The 20210-nt window shown below is 38.4% G+C and overlaps 1 protein-coding gene across 6 annotated transcripts in view; it reads right to left on the bottom strand.

The window, feature by feature from the left end:
• The window catches only part of METTL15 (methyltransferase like 15), a 366039-nt gene that overhangs the window by 47814 nt on the left and 298015 nt on the right, over positions 1 to 20210 (bottom strand). The window contains exon 14 of one of the 6 annotated variants that reach the window (XR_007156374.1): positions 1338 to 1407. The exons of 4 other annotated variants lie outside the window; for them this stretch is intronic. The gene's annotated coding sequence lies outside the window, so the exon portion shown is untranslated. Of the gene's footprint in view, positions 1 to 1337; positions 1408 to 10990; positions 11109 to 20210 lie in introns of those variants that run through there. One more of the 6 variants, XR_007156372.1, reaches the window with a different exon arrangement.

Raw genomic sequence — 20210 nt, 5'->3', positions numbered from 1 at the left:
ACTGAGGATCATTCTGCTAAAACCAAAGGGTGATACTGAGTGGTGTGCCAGAGCCAGATTATTGTTCAATTTCCAGGAATTTAGCAAGCTGATTGTTAAACACAGCCATTATTAAATTTTTTATCATGTAAATTTATAATTAATTAATATTAAAAGCAAGGTCAATAAATCCTCAAAACCCACCACTCCTAATGATTTTACTATATTTAATATTATATATGCTTTAAAAAAATTTTTAACATTTGTTTCTGTTTGTTTTGTTTTTTAAGTTAATTTAATTTTAAATTCCAGTATAGTTAACATAAGTGCTATATTAGTTTCAGGTACACAATACAGTGATTCAACAATTCTATACATCACCCAGTGCTCATCACTACAAGTGCACTCCTTAATCCCCATTGCTTATTTTACTCGTCCTCATACCCACTGCACTTCTGGTAACCATCTCTTTGTTCTCTATAGTTAAGAGTCTGTTTCTTAGTTTACCTCTCTCCTTTTTTCCTTTGGTCTTTTCTTTTGTTTGTTTCTTAAATTCTACATGAGTAAATCATAAGGTATTTGTCTTTCTCTGACTGGTTTATCTCATTTAGCATTCATTATACTCTCTAACTTCATCCATGCCATTGCAAGTAGCAAGATTTCATTATTTTTAATGGCTGAGTAATATTCCATTGTATATATATGTACACCGCATCTTTATCCCTTCAGCTATCGATGGACACTTGGGCTCCTTCCATAATTAGGCTATTGTCTTTTATTTGTTTTTAAGAGAGAGAGAGACAGAGCATGAATGGGGATGGGGCAGAGAGAGAGGGAGACAGAGTACTAACTCAAAGTGGACTCCAGGTTCCGTGCTGCAGCACAGAGCCCAACACGGGATTTGAACTCACAAACTGAGATCATGACCTGAGCTGAAGTCAGACGCTCAACTGACTGAGCCACCCAGGCGCTCCATAATATTATATATACTTTTGAGGTTATTTACATCTATTATAACTGTAAAGTGGAAATAGTATGTAATGGTATACTGTTACACATTCCTTCCCAAGTCTGAATTCAGTGACATCAGTTTGGTAGCTTAAAATTAGCCATGGTGGAAATATTCACAGCATGGAAATAAAAGTCAGGGCTTGATTTATTGTTCTGCTGACTATTTTGACTTAAGAATGTGCTGAAGAAAAGTTAATAATGCAGATTTCATTTTAAAAGCATGTTACGTCTATAACTGTTTGAAAAAATAATCTCCCTGTACTCTATAACTTTTATCAAACTCAACAAATAAGCTGTACACATCACTGACAAATAAAATTCCGACATACCTCTTCATTTTTTCCACTTCTGTGTTATTAGTTAATGGAAATGAAAATACCAAACAGCATGCATGTTGGAAATACAGTCATTCATCAACTGCAACAACAGTTCAGGTAAGGATGAAAGAGTTCAGCAAAAATCAACAAAACACTATGAGAATCAGTTCACTACATATAATTTATGATAAGAGTATTATATATTCTAGTATTTGTAATTCACATATTTGATGTCAGTAAAATTTATTTATTTATTTATTTATTTATTTATTTATTTATGAGAGAAAGTACAAGCACGAAAGGGACAGAATGGGAGAGGGAGATACAGAATCCAAAGCAGACTCTAGGCTCTGAGCTGTCAGCGCAGAACCTGACATGAGGCTCAAACCCATGAAATGTGAGATCATGACCTGAGCTGAAGTCAGACGCTTAACCAACTGAGCCACCCAGGTGCCCCTGATGTCAGTAAATTTTTTAATAAACTAATAAACATGTATGTATCTATATCTATATATCTATACATCCACACACTTTTCTTCATAGAGCTGGTGATTAAACATTTACCACCACATCACTGGTTATATTTTTTAGAAAGAGTCACTTGCCCACTAAGACAAGTTACAAAGAAGAAAGAGAATACTTTAAGGACATATCATTCATTTTTTTTTGTTGTTAAAAAAATTTTTTTTTCAACTTTTATTTATTTTTGGGACAGAGAGAGACAGAGCATGAACGGGGGAGGGGCAGAGAGAGAGGGAGACACAGAATCGGAAACAGGCTCCAGGCTCTGAGCCATCAGCCCAGAGCCCGACGCGGGGCTCGAACTCCCGGACCGCGAGATCGTGACCTGGCTGAAGTCGGACGCTTAACCGACTGCGCCACCCAGGCGCCCCTATCATTCATTTTTAAAAGAGGTTCATGAAGACTGACCTACAGATGGGCAAAGAGACTGGAGCCAAACTAGACAGAACCTATATTAGAATTACTAAAAAAAAAAAATCTGTATACAAAACAGGTAGGGTTCAAGACTATAAGAGAACCACTTTGAATAAATGTTCTCAGGGCTCAACTAAAAGGGCTCTTGAGATAGCCAATTGTTAAAAGAAAAAAAAAGGAAATCAATGGGAACTGTACAAAGATTCTTCAACTTTTAGTTCCTAAGATGTCTCCTCCCTCTTTGGATTCTGTCACTTTTGCCTGCTTTGTCCTTTTGGGTTATCTCCTTGTCCTACAGAACATTATACTCTATATCCTGTGAGGGCAGGGGTTGTATCTGTCTTATTCATCCTGTCAACCCTAGCGTCTGGCACAGTCATGACATATAGCAAGCACAAACAAGTAGTTATATATATAACAAATATTTAAAAACAAAATGGAATCATAACCCTTTCTTTTATTCTTATTTCAACTGATCATGGCTGGAATTTTGCAAAGACATTACAAAAGCAAACACACACAAATACATGCACACACAGAGAGAAATAAGCAAAATTCAAAAAGGTAGAGCTTACAAACTACAAGTTTACATTCTTTTAATAGGTAATAAGAATGCCTGCCAAGCAGTAGGCCTCTGTTCTGTTTTCACACCTTGTCTAAACCTTATCCGTGTGGTGTTCCTTAGCAGAGCCATATTGTTTTCTGCCTCCTAGGAGCTAATTTGACTTAAACCTTTACAAGTCGAAGGCAAATCAAAACCTAAGTTATTTTTTTTATTCTAAGCCATCTATACATAGCCTCTCAGGGCCTCCCAGGAATTTGCAGCTCATCTGTAAGGTAGCAACTATAGCATACTGAACTTTCTTCAAGTTACCATTTTCACTTAACTCTTCATAGTCTTTATGTTCCTGGAGAAAGAAGTGAATGAATGCCAGGTAGTTACTGTGAATATCCAGGAGTAGAACAAGCCAGAGAATGCAAAAGATGGTCCCAGGCAGCCCAAGCATCAAAAGCAGGGAAACCAAATATGTTGTTAAGTTTGGGACATGAAAACACTGAGGACAAATATAAGAGGCTCTACGGCTAGGTACAAACTGAAAGGTCATGAATACAAACAATAGAGACAGAAGCAAAGCAAGAGAGGCAAGATAATTGTCATGTTTGAGCCCATGGGCCCACCTAATATTCATGTTTTATTAGCTCTGTTTGAATGATGTGGTGATACATTTTTTTAATTTGAAGGCATGAAGTCATGGTAGACACAGACTCTGCCACCAACAAACATCTTTGTGAGTAGTCTTTAGATTTATAACTTAATGGTACAAACAGAGCTTGAATTAAAATATAATGGTCGACATTTTTACCAAGGCAAGAAAAAGGCAATTTCTTCATAGGATATATACCCTTAGATTCTACAGCTTAATGACCAGAAGTTTCCAGTTTTTTCTAAACGTTTTATTCTTCATCTAACTAAAGTTTTAAAATAAGAGATCTAAGCTTAAAGTACTGAAATTATAAATTTAAAGCTGGGATATAGATAGTACACCATGGAAATAAATGAGTAAAAGATAAAACAACTTTGAAAAGAGAATTTAGGATCAGGAAGTGGTATGCATACATTAGAGACCATCAACATATAAGAATGAGGTCTTAATGGGGTCAATTACCAGGGATGCATTCTAAAATCAAAAATGAAATTGAAGGATGGCAATAGTTTAAGGTTGAGCTTCAACAAATTCCATGTAGGAAAGTTGAAAATTAAAACCAAAACCAAAACCAAAACAAAACAAAATAACCACTTTGTAACAGAGTTCAAGGGTAACAGGTGGGTCAGGATGAACATGGAAGACTATGAAGGGGCTAGATTTGTGGAAAATGGTCTAAAGAATGATTCTCTAAAGTGATTAAAAATGGAATGGGCCTTTTTGTGATGTAGAATACCTCAGTCTTATAGGTCTTTAAGTAGAAAATGTACAGATATTTGCCAGGTATGCTATAGAGGATATTCTTATATTAGATGAGGTAGGGAATGAAGAATTTATATTATTTTAGTGGCAAAACACAGAGTTCCATCCAGGTTAACTAATGTTATAGGATAATTGTGGCAATAAGGTAAAGAAAAAATTGTCAGATATTGATGAATAGAAACTGCAATATGGCCATCCCTAAAGAAACTGGAACAAAAGATACTTATGTATTTGTGGAAGCTCTAGGGACCTTAGCAGCACAAGTCTGGAGATTTTAGTCTCAGTAGGCTGTCGATAATGTGACTAAGTTCTCAGCTACTGACTCTGCTCATTTCTCTTTCTGTCTCTTGCATCTCCTCTTATTTCTACCTGACTTCCTTTTCCATCCCATTCTCTGCTTATCCGTAGTTTCTGCTTCTTCGTGGCTTTAACTTATCCATAACTGCTCACTCATGTCTATCATGGTTCTTCTCTATATACCCACTGCTTATTATGTGATTTGTTCCATAGCACAGAAAAGCGCAGTACAGAAAAGAAATTGATTATCCCATAAAAATTATTGTTCAGTTGAGCCTTTAGCACTAAGTTGTATCATAGACCACCAGTTAGTTTAAGGTTTGCCTACATTTGGGTTAGATCCTTTATCTGACCCTAGCAGCTTTGTCCAAAGTAAAATGAGGTCATGTGGCAAAGAACACAGCATCCCAGAGATGGCCACTCAACACACTCTGTAGGCAATATATTTTCTCATAGGAAAGACTGGTGGACATCCTGGTGAATTCATTTAGAACAATGGGCAGGAAGAAAATGGAATTAAAAATTAGTCCCTAAGGTCTATGTCAACTCTCAGTCTATAATTCTGACAGCTGGAAGTAGCTATACAAGGAAGATATAAAATAAGTGGTGGTCTTGTTAGAAGCACCACTATCGTGTTACCTGCCATCTGGGTCATTTTGACAGCAGCTAAACACTAAGAAAGTGAGGCTTTGCCCATGCATGATAGAAAGCACTCCTTCTGCCCAGGGGCCAAAATAAAAAGGCAATAATCAAACCCAGCAGCCTAACATTTCTGTCTGGATACTATCTCAGACAGTGTGAAGAGGGGGACAATGGGCTGGGCCTGGCACATGCTCTCACGCTGAGACTGCAAGCCAGGAATATTTTTCCTAGAAAGCAACCCAGTGGGGAGCCTCTGTGAAAGAGTGAAATATAAATTATTCATTTTCTGCTCTTTGTCTACTACCCCCAGCAAGCCTGGTTTTGCAGAGGCAAACAGAGCACTGAAGAAGGTATCAGGACAAGAAGTCTCTTGCACTATGCTCAGCTGAAGGTCACTGCTTTCTAATGAGTGTGCATGCACAGCAGACTGCAAGCAGTCTGGATGGTAGCAAGAGGGAAGGACTGTCACTGGTCTGAGAGGCAGACCCACAAATTTATCATGGCTCAACACTTAATGAATGGGCAAATCACTTCAATTCTGTAGAGTTCAGTTTTATTAGCTATAAAGAGAGAGAAATCTAAGATTATCTTCGAAGAGTTGGTTCTGGAAAAGCACATTTCCAAGACTTGAATTCTTTCCTAGCCAGCCAGCCTCCTTGACTCCTGGACAGCTCTTTAAGTAAGAGAAAATATCAACTAGAGAACTGCAACCCTGGGAGCCTCCCAAAAAGAGCACTGTTTGCAGAGCATAACACTAAAGGGAGTGAATAAATGAACTCTTGAAGAATGACTGCTGTCTGCAGAAGGACCAGCAATGGCATCACTGCAGCAGGGTACAAGAGGGTGTTAAACCATGAAGATCATTTTCCACAGCAACACCATGCAGCTATGACAGAAGGAACCTATGTGAAACAGGTTCTGCTACCAGATTGATCATTTTTCGAGGTTTTCTATTCTCCTGCAATTTAGAAGTAGGCCTGGAATCTTTGGGCTAAATAAGTAAAGTTATTGGACAGTTTGTAGAGGAAAATCTCAAAATTAATCCCGTGATTAGCCTAAATATTAAAAAAGAAAACAAAGTGAATTTACACCACCAAGTTGGTGAAGAGGATCATGCAAATTTCATTTGACAATTCGGTTCAGTCAAGGCAGCCTCAAGTCTTCCCTCCTACTTTCAGAGCCTCAGGACCTTGCTATAGTCCCTGAGAGGGACCCTAGCCTTCCACAGTTTCTTTCTAGGAGCCTTTCATGGCCCTTATTCAAATAAAAGTCTTGTCCAGGTAAGTACAACTGCTAACACACCTCTAGACTTCTTGTTAAACCAGCTCCAGTTCAAACAGTACCCTCTGGCTTTCAACAACAAGCTGGTTGAATAAGACAGAGAGAGGGGATGGGAGATCTGTCTCTTAGTCATCTGTACTATCAGCTAATTACATTGCCTTTATGCTTCTATATGTTAAATATGAAGCACTCAGTCCGAGACCCAGGAGGATCAATGATCAAATACACATCAGTGTGTATAGGAGTTTAACATTGCATTGACACGACAAACCATTCTCCCTCATCTGACATGTTCATGTAGAGCTCATCCTTCATTGCCTAGCCAAATTCTACATATAAGAAATTTTTGGGTCAATAGCATTTTCAAGCCAAATATTCAATTTTCTCATAAAAATGTGGTGCTTGCCTGAACTTTTAGTACAGGGCTTATGAGACTATCTCATTTTTGAATGCCTATAGACTAGACCAGGAGCCTTGCCATAGCTTCATCTCTAAGTAACCTGACATCTACCTTAAGACCATCAGGCTGTTTATGAATTTTCTCCCAGAAAAGCTGAACTTTGCCACTTTGGGCCACCTTCAGCTATCTTTAGGAGCTTACTTTCTCACATGCATTCATATACCCACATTTATGAATATCTATTTCTATAATATTTTGAGGGGTCTTGCTCATATTTTTCAATTGTGGTCTTAGTGGTATGTTTGGTAGAGACTTTTGTAACATCTAGTTCTCTTATTATTGTCCCTAAAAGTGCTTCTAACCTGTAATTTTAGGGGGAAAAAAACATAAACTTTTTTTTAAGTAACATAAATTCATTCATTAAAATTAACCTAAAAATAGTTAAGTCACACTTGTCCTGCTGCCTCCAAGGAGCATAAATATGCCTTATAAACTGTGAATGTAATAAAATTTATTCTTTTCTTATTTCTTGGATTAAAGAAAGAATTATAGGATGACTTTGGAATTTCCAATGACTGAGGAAACAAATTAGTGAGTATTTATCACAAGGGGAATAAGATAGGATGAGGAAAATGGAAATAAATACTTATAAATTGATCTCTAATACTTAGAAAATCATACAAAAAATTTTAGTTTATTCATTCAATAAAAACTAAATACATACATATATATCTACATATGTGTATGTGTGTGTATACATATGTATATGTGTACATCTCTATTCATATGTGACAGTATCTACCCTGGAGCTCACTGCCATTGTACAGGACAGATAGGAAAACCAGCAACATATTAGAAGGCTCCTCAAGTCTTCCATAGAGTGGAGGCACTGAAGAGAAGATGTCAATTCTGCCCTGGGGAATGGGAATGGGAAAAAGAAAAGGATGTGGTATTAAAATTCCAGAAACACTGCAAAGGAGTCTTGAACAAAACATTAGTTTGCATTAGGCAGATGAGGATGGAAGGCAAATGCTCTGCCAGGTTATAGTCTATAGGTGGATCATCAGCAATAGATGACTGGGAAGGACAGATTAAGGAACAAGATAAGCTTGATAATGCAAAGGTGAAATTGAAGAGAATCTTTAATGCCATTCTTTGTCTTTCGTGAAGAACTTCATATTCCATTCTTGAATAACATCCTGAGTCCCAACTCTTATTGGTCCATAAGTTGCTGCTCTGAATGCCAAGGTGAGAGGGATTCTGGGAACTTTTCTGAGCTCCAAGAGGAAAAGAACTGTGATTACGCATACCATGAACATGTCTGAGTCTAGCATGAATGCAGGAGCCGAGCAGGGCAGCACATGTGCCAACAATTGGTCATTGCAACTGAGATAGATTAAACGTAATAAATATTCCTTGACTGATGGACAGGAAGACACCATCATAAGATTTGCTTACCCTAGAAACAGGAAGCCCTAATTGGTTTAACATGTAGCCCAAGATTGGTTTAACATGTAGCACTTATGACATTGCAATTTCAGCTGCATTTCCCCAGGGAATTAGTTTCATGACTCTTCTTGGTGGCACACCACCAGTTTCCAGGCACTCCTGGGAATAATTGAAATTCAAAACCAATATTCTCTCCAGAAAAGTCTATTAAAATGCTAAATGGAAAGAAATTCCTAGGTGACCCATACATTGCAAAATAGTCTATAGTGACATGAGGACAGGGTATTGCAGGTATCAGAGCCATCTTATCTCATCTCATTGAATGCCAATCACATCACCCTCATCCACTGCCACTACATGCTTTTCCTGGAGGAATTTTAGTCTGTGCTCCTTCCTAATTTAGACCTCAGAGTTTCTCTGTTGGCTTGTCTGCCTCCTTCCTTCATTTTTTTCCCCACATTTACTGAAAACTTATGATGTGCCAGGCTCTGTGATGACTAGGTAAACAGATCTAGAGCTGGCCCTCTTGGAGCTCAAAGTCTAAAGGGAAAAATAGATATTTAAGTAATAAATTACATTTTCTGCTGAATGCTCAGTCTTCAGACTTTTCTAAGGCCCATGTCTTGTTCATTCTTTGTCTTTCAACCACATTTTATTTTGCTGGTGTTTGCCATGTTTTCTCTCCTCTTTAACAACTCTGCAATACTTTCTTTGCTTTTTAACCCTTGGAATTATATCCAATCTCTCCTTGAGATTTCCTCTCCAGCTACTCCTCTAAGGGCCTTTTTCTACATGACCTTTTTTAAACTTATTTTTTTAATATATTCTCAAGTTACAGTGTAGTCTTTTAATATATTCTCAAGTTACAGTGTAGTCTTGGCTTCAGGAGTAGATTGCCATGATTCATCACTTACATGCCACACCCAGTGCTCATCCCAACAAGCGCCCATCACCCATTCTCTCCCCAATTCCCACCCCCATCAACCTTCAGTTTGTTCTCTGTATTTAAGAGTCTCTTATGTTTTGCCTCCCTCTCTGTTTATATCTTATTTTTTCTTCCCTTTCCCTGTGGTCATCTGTTAAGTTTCTCAAATTCCACATATGAGTGAAATCATATAATATCTGTCTTTTTCTGACTGACTTATTTGACTTAGTATAATACCCTTCAGATTCATCCACATTGTTGCACATTGCAATGTGACTTTTTAAATTATCATTACAGGTCTTATATAGACAGATGTCAAGAACTTAAACTAAGAAAGACCTGGGAGGTTAAGGGATAGGAGTTGGCAGGGCGGGGGGGGGGGGGGGGGGGGGGGCGGGTAGAACAATGCTTTTAATTCTTAGATGACCTTGCAACATTATAATCCCAGGCTTTACTCAAGATGTTAGAGGTTGAACCAAAATCTCTAAGGAAAAGGAGGCAATGCTGCAATAACCACATTTTCTAGTTTCTATAACTGACACTTCAACATCTTGAGGCCTTGCTGACCCCAAGGGGTTGCCCCTCCCAGGGTTAGCCAATTCCTAGAGACTATAAAAGACTTGCCTTCAAGTATGCCTTTCATATGTAAAGCAGCCAATCCAGCCCCCACAACCCCACCACCTCCTCCATCAAGCTCATACTCAGAACCACTATCATTTTGCTGGACTCTCCCCAGAGCCAGTTAACTAACAATCAACTAGGCCCAGTTCCTATACTCCAAAGCCCACTAAACTATTCAAACTAGCCAATCCAAACTGGTAAACCCTACCTTGCCCATTCCTTCCCACAGAAACTACAATAAAGGCTCTTGCTCACATCTTCCCCTCATTCCCTCTGTCTCCTGACCAGCCCTGGTGCTTCCCCATACAAACCCCATGGCTTGGCATGGTCTCTCCTTTTGGATCTGTGAGTATAACAAGTTATCTTTTCAGTGGAAATGGTCTTCTGTTTTTAGTCTTGCCATAACTGCATTATAATAAGGTCTACATAAAAAAAAAATATTCTTGAACTGAGATGATTTTCTTAGACTTTTTCAACTGGGAATGACCCAGAGGTTGCCACGGCCCTTTAGCTTCTTCTAAAAGAACGTAAGTTTTTGGTTTGCCCTATAAGAATGGGTTTTGTGGTGGACATGTGCCTCTCAGATCTCTGACTGTAGATGTATGACAGACTCCTGGTCTAGATGTTGTGCTCTTCATTTCATCCCTCTTTTTGCAGTGAGGCCATACTTCCCATGGGCTACCCCCAAACAATAACTGAGGACTGAGCACAACAGGGACATTAAGGCAGGTATGTTCCCAGGAGATAAGGGACCACTCCAGTGGGCAACTTTGGCTTGAGGACTCCCTGACTGCACTGCCGACCTTTCATTTGGACTACACTGCCATCTAAAATGCTTCCCTCACTCTCCTACCTTCCCTCTCTCCTTCACCCAGGGTCAGGCCTGCATCACGTTCTGCCAGTTTGACTAGCCTTCCCTGGCTCCCTTCCCATTTTCTCTCGGTTGTTTCTCTTAGTCAAATTCTTTCTCATCTAATTCTGCATTTGTGTCTGTTTCTCAAAAGAAACAAAATAACACAAGTGTCACACCAGTAAGAACTGGAATGATTCCAAAACAGCCCATCTTTGTTTGCTTATCATGAAGAGATGAACTACACAAAACAAATGATCAGTGCTGGAAACTAGGGATTCATTCAGCTCCATTAGAGAGTCAATTAGTTATTAGCTTGAACTTAATTAAGTTCTGGTCACAAAGGCATTCAGAATGTCCCACATGTATGATGTTGTTGTTCTTGGGAGCAAAGAGAGACTCCTGTGTCATCATCTGTTCTTAATGCTGAAGTCTGTTAGGAGAATGAAAAAAAGAGAGAGAAAAATAAAAAAAGAAAAAAATAAGGAAATATTAACTCTAACAAGGTAAAAAAAAAAAGGCATAATACTGTCCAGGTGGTCCAAGGATTTAATTTCCACTGTCAACATTGAGTGATGGGCTCAGAATCCAATGACCCAGTGATTAGGCTCTGACCCATACATTTTTAATAATGGCAGGTGTCCCAGACATACCTTTTGTTTCCCCAGGCCAAATTCCTGCTGCCACCATCAGGAAAGAGGCTGCCTGTTTGAGATTATATCAGCATGGAATTTATTTCCCAAGCAAGAAAAGTGTACACCAGATCAATCAAGCTTCAGCATACCAGCAAAAGCCTCAGCTTCCCTCCAGTTTTCCTACCAACTATTCCTATTGAGGTCACTATTTTAATTAATTAATTTATTAAATTATTAAATTATTATTTATAAAGTAGGTGGCTATATGCATTATTATATCACCCTTCCACCTTGGTCACAGGTGACTGAACCAGGGGAGGACAGCTTTTACAACTTCAGCCAATATGTAGGCCAGCTGGAAGGTTATGAGGTAGGCTTATTCAGGAATTCTGCCCATGAAGATGAGAGTGACAAACCATACCAATCAAATCTCATTCAGAACTTTGAATTTGAGAGGGGGGCATAAAGAGGGATAGGGAGCGAGAGAGGGAGGGAGGGAAGGAGAGAGAGAGAGAGAGAAGGAGAGGGAGAGGGAGAGGGAGAGAGAGAGGGAGAGGGAAGTAGTTTAAATCTGGAGGGAAAGTCAAAGAAGCAGATCATGCAAGAAAAGATGGGTCATGAAATGGTGGACATCAGACTGGGGAAGAGGCAGAAGGAACTGCTGCTAGAGCTGTACCAATACCCAACACACCTTGCCTCTCAAACTACTTTCCCTTGCAGCCTGGTTGTGTGACAATCCCCATATTGCCTTGAGGCTTGGCATAGTAATAACTTATTCTTACATGTAACCCTTATTCCTACACTTATGGATTCTGAGTGAGACTCTGCTCCTTGAGGGAAAAAAAAAAAGTCAAACAGACTACAATTATCTGGGGAGGAAAAATTGTTAAAAATACAGCTTGCACTACACCATCTTGTAGATTAAGATTCAGGAGGTCTGGAGTGGAGGACCAAGCATATATAATCACACATATATATAATCATAATGACAATAAGCCAGATCTAAATACTACTGACCCAACACAATGACTAGTCAATTCAGGCTCCAGAAATAAAATATTCATCAGAAAAGTGTACATGATGGAGAAGTGAAAGGCTTCATGCTTCCTACCCTTCCCCCTCCAAGTAAATGAACAGCAACATACTTGTCATAGGTGTCTTCTTTAACTGTTTGGTGGTTTGAGCTGTCACACTATACTATTCACAGAATAGGATCCCTAGAAAAAGGTTACACTATCATATAAATCAAAGGAAGGATTCATTTTCCAACAATTATGAGAATACTTATGGAGGCAATTGTACAGATGATTGAAAGGGGGATGGTCACAAGAGAGTTAAGATTTATTTCATCACTCAAAGCCCATGTGCAAACTGTAAGTGGATCTAATCATCTGACGTTCAGTGTGCAAATCATACAATTAAGAGCTGGGCTCTGAGATAAGACAGATGTAAGTTCAAATTTCAGTTCTGCTCTCTACATGCAAGATATACGACTTTGGGCAATCTGCTTAAGCTTTCTTGGCTTCTGTATCCTCATCTAAAAAAAAAACAATAGTACTTGGACCTTCCTCATAGAAGGCTTTGAAAATTAAAAGGAGTTGATTTATGTAAAGAATTTAAAACAGTGTCTAGTACATATTAATTGCGCATTAAATGCTGTTTTGCTGCTGCTGTTATTATTCCTCAAGTACCTGCTAGCATGTAAAGTGAGATACAAGCACTTCTTGCATTTAAGGTACTTGTCCTAAGGCTCCTTGCTCCTTCCTGTCCTGCTTTCCTCTCAGTTCAGTCCACATATGCTTTCTTTCATCTTTTTCATAGCCCTGTTGGAGTAGATGTTTGCCTCTGATACCTCTGAGATTCTGACTTTTGAATTCCGTCATGGAATCTGCTTTAGATGTATCCCAACTAATTTCCTTAGCCTCATGATACCTCAGGTAGGATACCTCAACCAGTATACCTCTGGAAATCCAACACCAATGTGGCCTGCATGAGCCCCTATAAAATTGAGATTCAGAAATTGGGTAAATTACAGCTTTATTAGCAGATCGATGACTACTTTATTAAGTGCTCACAAGCAGTTAAGCCCCTAAACAGGTACCTGTCAATGGTGAGCTCCCAGTCATGCCGAATTTCTGGAGCTTAAAATATCTGATGTAAGAGAGCAAAGGCTTTTAACAAATCTATTATCAAGTTCTAGCCAACACACCTATGTGCTAATTATGGGGACACTTTCTGTTATTCATTGTCTCAAGTTAAATTGCCTTACTTTTCCTGGAGAAGTTGTACTTCAAAAAGACCATATTTTCTCAAAGTTTCTATTGCAAGCCTATGACTAGCAGGAATCCCAGCTGGACATTCAGTCTTTTTCAACATTAGTCTCTTTTGCCGGATTTGATCTGCCTCTCCTGAGCTCAACCTTACGTCATTCAGAAAAATCATTCAAATAGCTTTTGCCTCAAAGAATTTCATTGAGAGGTTTTTTTTCCCTCCCCCCCCCCCTCACCCTCCCACAGAGAATGAGATCTGCTCTGATTAGCATAGAATCCAGCCAGTTCTTTTCCTATGATCAAGGACCACTTTTCCCACCTGTACTGGGAAGTATATAATCTACCAGCTGGAAACATTTTCTCTACAAACAACAATGTTAAAGTCTATAGAAATGGGGGTTTATAAAGAAATATCTAGCACTTCCTCAGAGAAGCTTATACTGTACCCAGACCTTGATTTAGAATGTGTTGTGTTCTGTTCCAGAGATAACAAAAGCTTTAGCTGAAATGCAACCCTGTGTGATGGCAGAGCTGGGAAGCCATAACCCCAGGTGAAGAGAGGGCTACAGTTGGAATCATGTGAAGCCCAGAAATTCTTTCAACCACTGGTGCTCAAACCTTGTATCACAACTCGGAGGAATGATTAGTTATTCTACTGAGTCAGATCACAAAAGGGAATTTTTCCTGAGCATAAAAAATGAAAAAAAAAATTGTTGTTGTTGCAGCTGATCTTTAAAGATGTCCCACATCTTCCAGTATTCTTACCCTGTGAGATTTCTTCACCTTGAATCTGGGTTGAGAATTTGGTTTTCCTGAAACAAATAAGTAAGGCATGCTACATGTCTTCTGACGCTGGGTCAGAAGAAGCAGTTTCTGCGTTGGTCTCTGGTATTCTTACTCTGGAGAAGCAAGCCTTACATAAAAAGTCAACTTGTGAGTGAAGAAGTCATCTAAGATGTCCATCCCAGTTGGGTTTTGTGGTGCCTCTAGCTTGGGGTGACATCTGACAGCAGCACATGAGAGGAACCACGCTAGAACTACCTGGCTGAGCTCATTTGATGGACAAAAACATGAGCAACAATAATAAATTGCTGTTTTAAGCCTCCAGAACTGGGGCAGGAGTAGAGATAGACATGGTTATGCTCTAGTAAATAACAGGAAAAATATTCTTAGAAGTTAGGGGTACTAACTCCAAAGGTTATATGACATCAGCCCTGCATTACACAGGAATTTTTTAGTTGAAAATGACTTACTGTACTGACTGAAGCAACAAGAAGGGAATTTATTTGTTCAGGTAGCTGAAAATCTTAGTTGTAGATAATTCCAGCCATAATGAGATCTAAGTCCTCAAGTGATATAGTAGGAAACTGAGCTCACTCCTTGCCCTCTGCTCTTCAGTTAACTCCACTCCCAAGCAGGTTCTAGCATTAGCCACCAACGGCACTATTCTTGAAGTTAACATTTGGAAACTCCAGCAGAAAGTGCTTTTCTGTCTCAACCATTCCAATAAATATACAATATTTCTGTAAACTGGCCTGGTTTGGGCCACAAGCCCACTCCTCAAGCCAGAGATAAAATCAAGGCTTTTTCATAAACAGACACTAAGAGTAAAGGAGTGAGTCCCTGAACAAATGGGGGTGCTTATGTTAGCTAGGCTATCACTTCGGGTTCAGGAGCAGAAATCCAAACTTTAAAACAGCTTTGAAAATCAGTTCATTTCTTTCTCACATATAATTTCAAGCAATGAACCACCTCTCATCCTTGAAGATGTCAGGGGCCCAGGATTCTTTTATCCTAGTGTTTTGCCATTATTAATACATAGGTTCTATCTCATAACTTAAAATGGCTGTTGCAGCTCTGTCTGCCATGGTCACATTCTCCCAAGCAGAAAAGGGGAGAAAGGGAAGGGAAGGATACAACAGTCACACATTAAACTTCTGTTCACATCCAATTCACTACAGCTGAATCACTTGGCCATGCCTAGCTAAAAGAGAGTCAGGAAACGTAGTCTTTATTAATGGCCTTGTGCCGAACTAAAATTCTTGTCACTGTGTAAGATTTCTAGGAGACAAGAGTTGCCAGCAGAAAAGAGAATGGGTGCTGAGTAGGAAACAAAGTCATTCACTGCATGCATCTGGATGGAATTTTTATGATTCTAAGATTTTTTTTAACAATACGGGATTCTTTTTCCTTGAAAATTATTAGCAGTGGCATTACTAGTATTAATGGCCCTCTATTTCTCTAATAAGAGAGTCTGATGGGCACCTGGGTAGCTCAGTCAGTTAAGCGTCCGACTTTGGCTCAGGTCATGATCTCACCACTTGTGAGTTTGAGCCCAGTGTCAGGCTCTGTGCTGATGGCTCAGAGCCTGGAGCCCATTTCAGATTCTGTGTCTCCCTCTCTCTCTGCCCCTCCCCCACTCGTGCTCTGTCTCTCAAAAATAAATAAAAATGTTAAAAAAAATTTAAAAAAAAGATTCTGCATGTGATTCGGGGTATTTTTTAATTTGTTACCTTTTGTTTTTGTTATTTTTTGAAGTTTGTGCATGAAATGTTTTAATTAAAAAAAATAGGTACACCACTTTGCTTGGCAGCCTATCTAGTATTTAGAATAAGATCATCTATTATTGATTGTTTTTCGATAAAAACTTCTCTTAGCAGTTGCGTAGCTTGTATCTTATTGCCACTAAAATATAAAGATGGCTGGAAATTAGAGCCTGTCAGTTGTGACATTTCTATGGAAGCAATAGCTAAACAAGGTTTTTAAGATTAATATTAATGGTTACCTCCTTTTAATAAAATAAATAAATAAGCAAATAAACATAAAGTATACCAGGTAAGTTAGAATATATTCATGAGCCTGACACTGAAAATTAGCAAATGTTGTTGTGTTTTAATAGAGACTGTAGACCTTTTCTTTTTTTTTACAAAATAAAATATTACAGACAAAGTCAAAATCCCCTGTTATATTCCCCTGTCCCATCCCTTTCCCTTCCTCCCTAGATACATCCCACTTCATAAAAATGTTGTGTGCAACAATGCACAATATGATATTTTAATAATGATAGTAATGATAGGAAATATAATGCTTCCTCTGTGTAGACATTCTTATAAGAACTCTGTAAATAGTAACTCATTTAACCATCATAATAACCAAAAGGTGAGTACAATTATTATCTTCATTTTACAGATGGAGAATTTAAATAAGAGAGATTAAATAACTTCCCCCAAGGTCATACAACCAATAGTGGTGGCTCCAGTATTCAAATCCATGCATGCTGACTCTGAATGGAGTACATGCTTTTAGAATCACTAATAAAAAATGGCCACTGTGCCTCAAGAGCAGTGAGTAGTATTGTTTTGTGCAAGCCCTTTTTTAAACTTCAATAAATGTTACCATCTGTAGCCCTTTGCAACCTGGCATTTTCATGAAACATTTTTGATATTTCTTCTTATATCTTATCATATGTTTAACTGCTATGCAATATTCCTTTGTATACTTATAACACAATGTCATATTTCCCTGTTTTCTAAACATTTCCAAAAAGTTGCTATCTCAGAAAGTACTAAAAGGTTAAATGAACATTTTTATTTTTTTAAAGAATATTCACTATATGTTATATATCTTCAAGGCACATGTGTTGCTGAAAAACTTATTTCATGACAAATAAATAAAAGGAAAAATATGCCCTTAAATTGTCAAAACAAAACAAAACAAAAACAAAAACAACCACACTGACTGGAATAGATCATGTCTAGACAGCAGACATTTTGACTATCTGTCCTGGAATTTGTGAACAATCCAAGGCAGTGAATTATTCTCAACCAAATCAAAAGCACAAGTAAAGAAAACATAACTAACTGATAACTATGCTGTTATTCTTATTGTAATACCAGTAAAATATAGCAAATATTTATTAAGCATACATAATATTTAGGCACTCTCCAGCAATAGATAATAAACTATGCCCCCAAATTTAGTGGCAGAATGTCAAGAAAAAAGAAAAAAAATTAATGCATAGAATAAAGGTGTCCCTTGGGGATGTGCTTAATTTGAAGCACCATTTTTCAAGGTATAACTGTATAGGACAAAGTTTCCCAAAGTATTTTTTATTAAGGTCAAGAAAAAATGAAAAAAAAAAAAAAGGAGAGAGAGAGAGAGAGAGAGAAAGGGATGTTTCTTAGTCAAATAACTTTGGGGCATCCTGAAACAAGCAAAGTTTTAAACATTTTCTCATTGCACAGATACAACAATTTTAAATATGGAAAATATCTTACAGATTCAAAAATCAACAAAACCACTTTGCTCCCACCCAAGGAGGGGATCTAATAATTTTGAATTCAGGAATTTGGTAAATCAAGGTCAACTCAATTGTGAATTGAATTGTCAATTCAGATGTAAATATTATATTGAAAGCTAGAGACTCCATGGTGGAAGCCGGGTATCAGAAATTGGCCCAACTAAATAATGTCTAAAATATTATTGCCCAAAAGGTATGCACTAGAAGTGCAAGATTTCACACACACACACACACACACACACACACACACACACTTTCATTCCTAAATAAATTATAAAACACATGAACTAGATAAATTTGGAAAATAATGTTTGCTATATTATTCTTTTAAAATCCTTAAATAGGGGTGCCTGGGTGGCTCAGTCTGTTAAGCTTCCGACTTCGGCTCAGGTCATGATCTCGCAGTCTGTGGGTTCGAGCCCCGCGTCGGGCTCTGTGCTGACAGCTCAGAGCCTGGAGCCTGTTTCAGATTCTGTGTCTCCCTCTTTCTCTGACCCTCCCCTGTTCATACTCTCTCTCTCTCTCTCTCTGTCTCAAAAATAAATAAATGTTAAAAAAAATAAAATAAAATCCTTAAATAGGTCCTGGAGGTTTCAAAAAGGTTGTAGTATGTTTATAAAGTGGCAGAAATTAAAGTCAATTCTTAATTGGGTTTTCTATCTACTCCCCAAATTGGCCTTGTCTCTAACATGTAAAATAGAGCTTCAACTGTGAGTGCCAGTTGGGATTCAATCTTTCATTCAACCAGGAAACACTGACTGATCAAAAGACATTAAAATACCAAGAAGGGTACATGAGGTGGAGCTCTAGAATGTTATGGAAATTAGCAAATTGAGTGCTAAAACTGTGGCCAGTATGAACACCCTCATCACGAAACTCCCTTTGCTAACTGTGGAACTCAAGGAGTTATTTGCAAAGGTCCATAATAATCCTTTCTCGCCCTTCAGAAAACCTACACTAGGGGCACTCAGAGAAATTTGAGAGCTTTGGCAATTATGCCTGCATATATTATTAAATAATAATATTTTGCATATAAATAGAATTTCTTCACAGATTTATGAACAACCCCTTGGTCTCTTAAGATGATGCACACTAGGGGCGCCTGGGTGGCTCAGTCGGTTAAGCGGCCCCTTCAGCTCAGGTCACGATCTCGCAGTCCGTGAGTTCGAGCCCCACATCAGGCTCTGTGCTGATAGCTCGAACCTGGAGTCTGTTTCAAATTCTGTGTCTCCTTCTCTCTGACCCTCCCCCATGCATGCTCTGTCTCTCTGTGTCTCAAAAACAAATAAACGTTAAAAAAAAATTTTTAAAAAATGATGCACACTAGGCTAAGACAATATTATATCAACATTTATTTGATAAACCAGCTAAACTAGGTGACATGCCTCACTGTCCCCAATTTGGCATTGCTTGTAGCTGCTCTGGGAAACAAGATTGTTTTTTCATGGATGCATGGCAGTAGTTTTGATCCTGCCCCTTCATTTCTCCTTTCATTGTGTTTCTATCCTGATTCCCTGGTGCTCTTTCTCAGGATTTACCCTCACCCCATTTGAGAATATCTCAATTACAGAATTTGTAATGGGGGAAAAAATCCTAATAAAATATGTTGTTTAATCTCCTTAGTTTGTATATTAAGAAATTAAGATAAAGAAAAGGCAAGGGCCTGTCCAACACTTCCAGGGACAATCAGAGTAGGGGAAGGACTGGAAAGCAAGTCACTTGGGGTATATCAGTGTTAAGATGCACAGGGATATTAGCAGCATTAGAATGAAATGGCTGGGATGTCATTTAAGTTTTATGCTGAGATTTTAAGTTCAAGCATTTAAGGGGTAAGGTCATGTACAATCTGCACGCCAGGCAGTCCTATAGTAAAATAGCTATTTCCATTTATTCAGAATGGTGAAGTGCAACAAATAAGTATATATATATATATATTGGAAGAGAAATTCATATCACTGGCTCCTCTTCTTTCAAGTCATAGCTAAGATGTCACCTCTTCAAAGAACCCTTTATTGGCCATATTGCACCCAGAAAATTGATTTATTTCCTTGCTTATTATTGTCTCCCTTAGCCACCACCCCCTTACTGAAACACGCAATTCTTCTGGTCTGTCTTTTCACCATTGTGTGCCTGGTGCCTAATAGAGTATCTGGTTCAGAGACGACACTCAGTACCTGAGTCAGTAAAGCCAAACCCAGACAGCCAATGACAGGAGAGGGAACAAGACAGCAACAGATCCTCTGTGATTTCTAAAAATGAGTGATGCAAAAAGAGCACTGAGGACTTCCAACAAAGGGGCACAGACCTAATGGAATGTGAGCAGTTGAGAA

Source organism: Prionailurus viverrinus, chromosome D1 (genome assembly GCF_022837055.1).
Source record: "Prionailurus viverrinus isolate Anna chromosome D1, UM_Priviv_1.0, whole genome shotgun sequence".
In the NCBI taxonomy this organism is placed as follows: domain Eukaryota; kingdom Metazoa; phylum Chordata; class Mammalia; order Carnivora; family Felidae; genus Prionailurus; species Prionailurus viverrinus.
The sequence above is the reverse complement of the archived record's forward strand: the minus strand, read 5'-3'. Positions and strand labels throughout refer to the sequence as shown.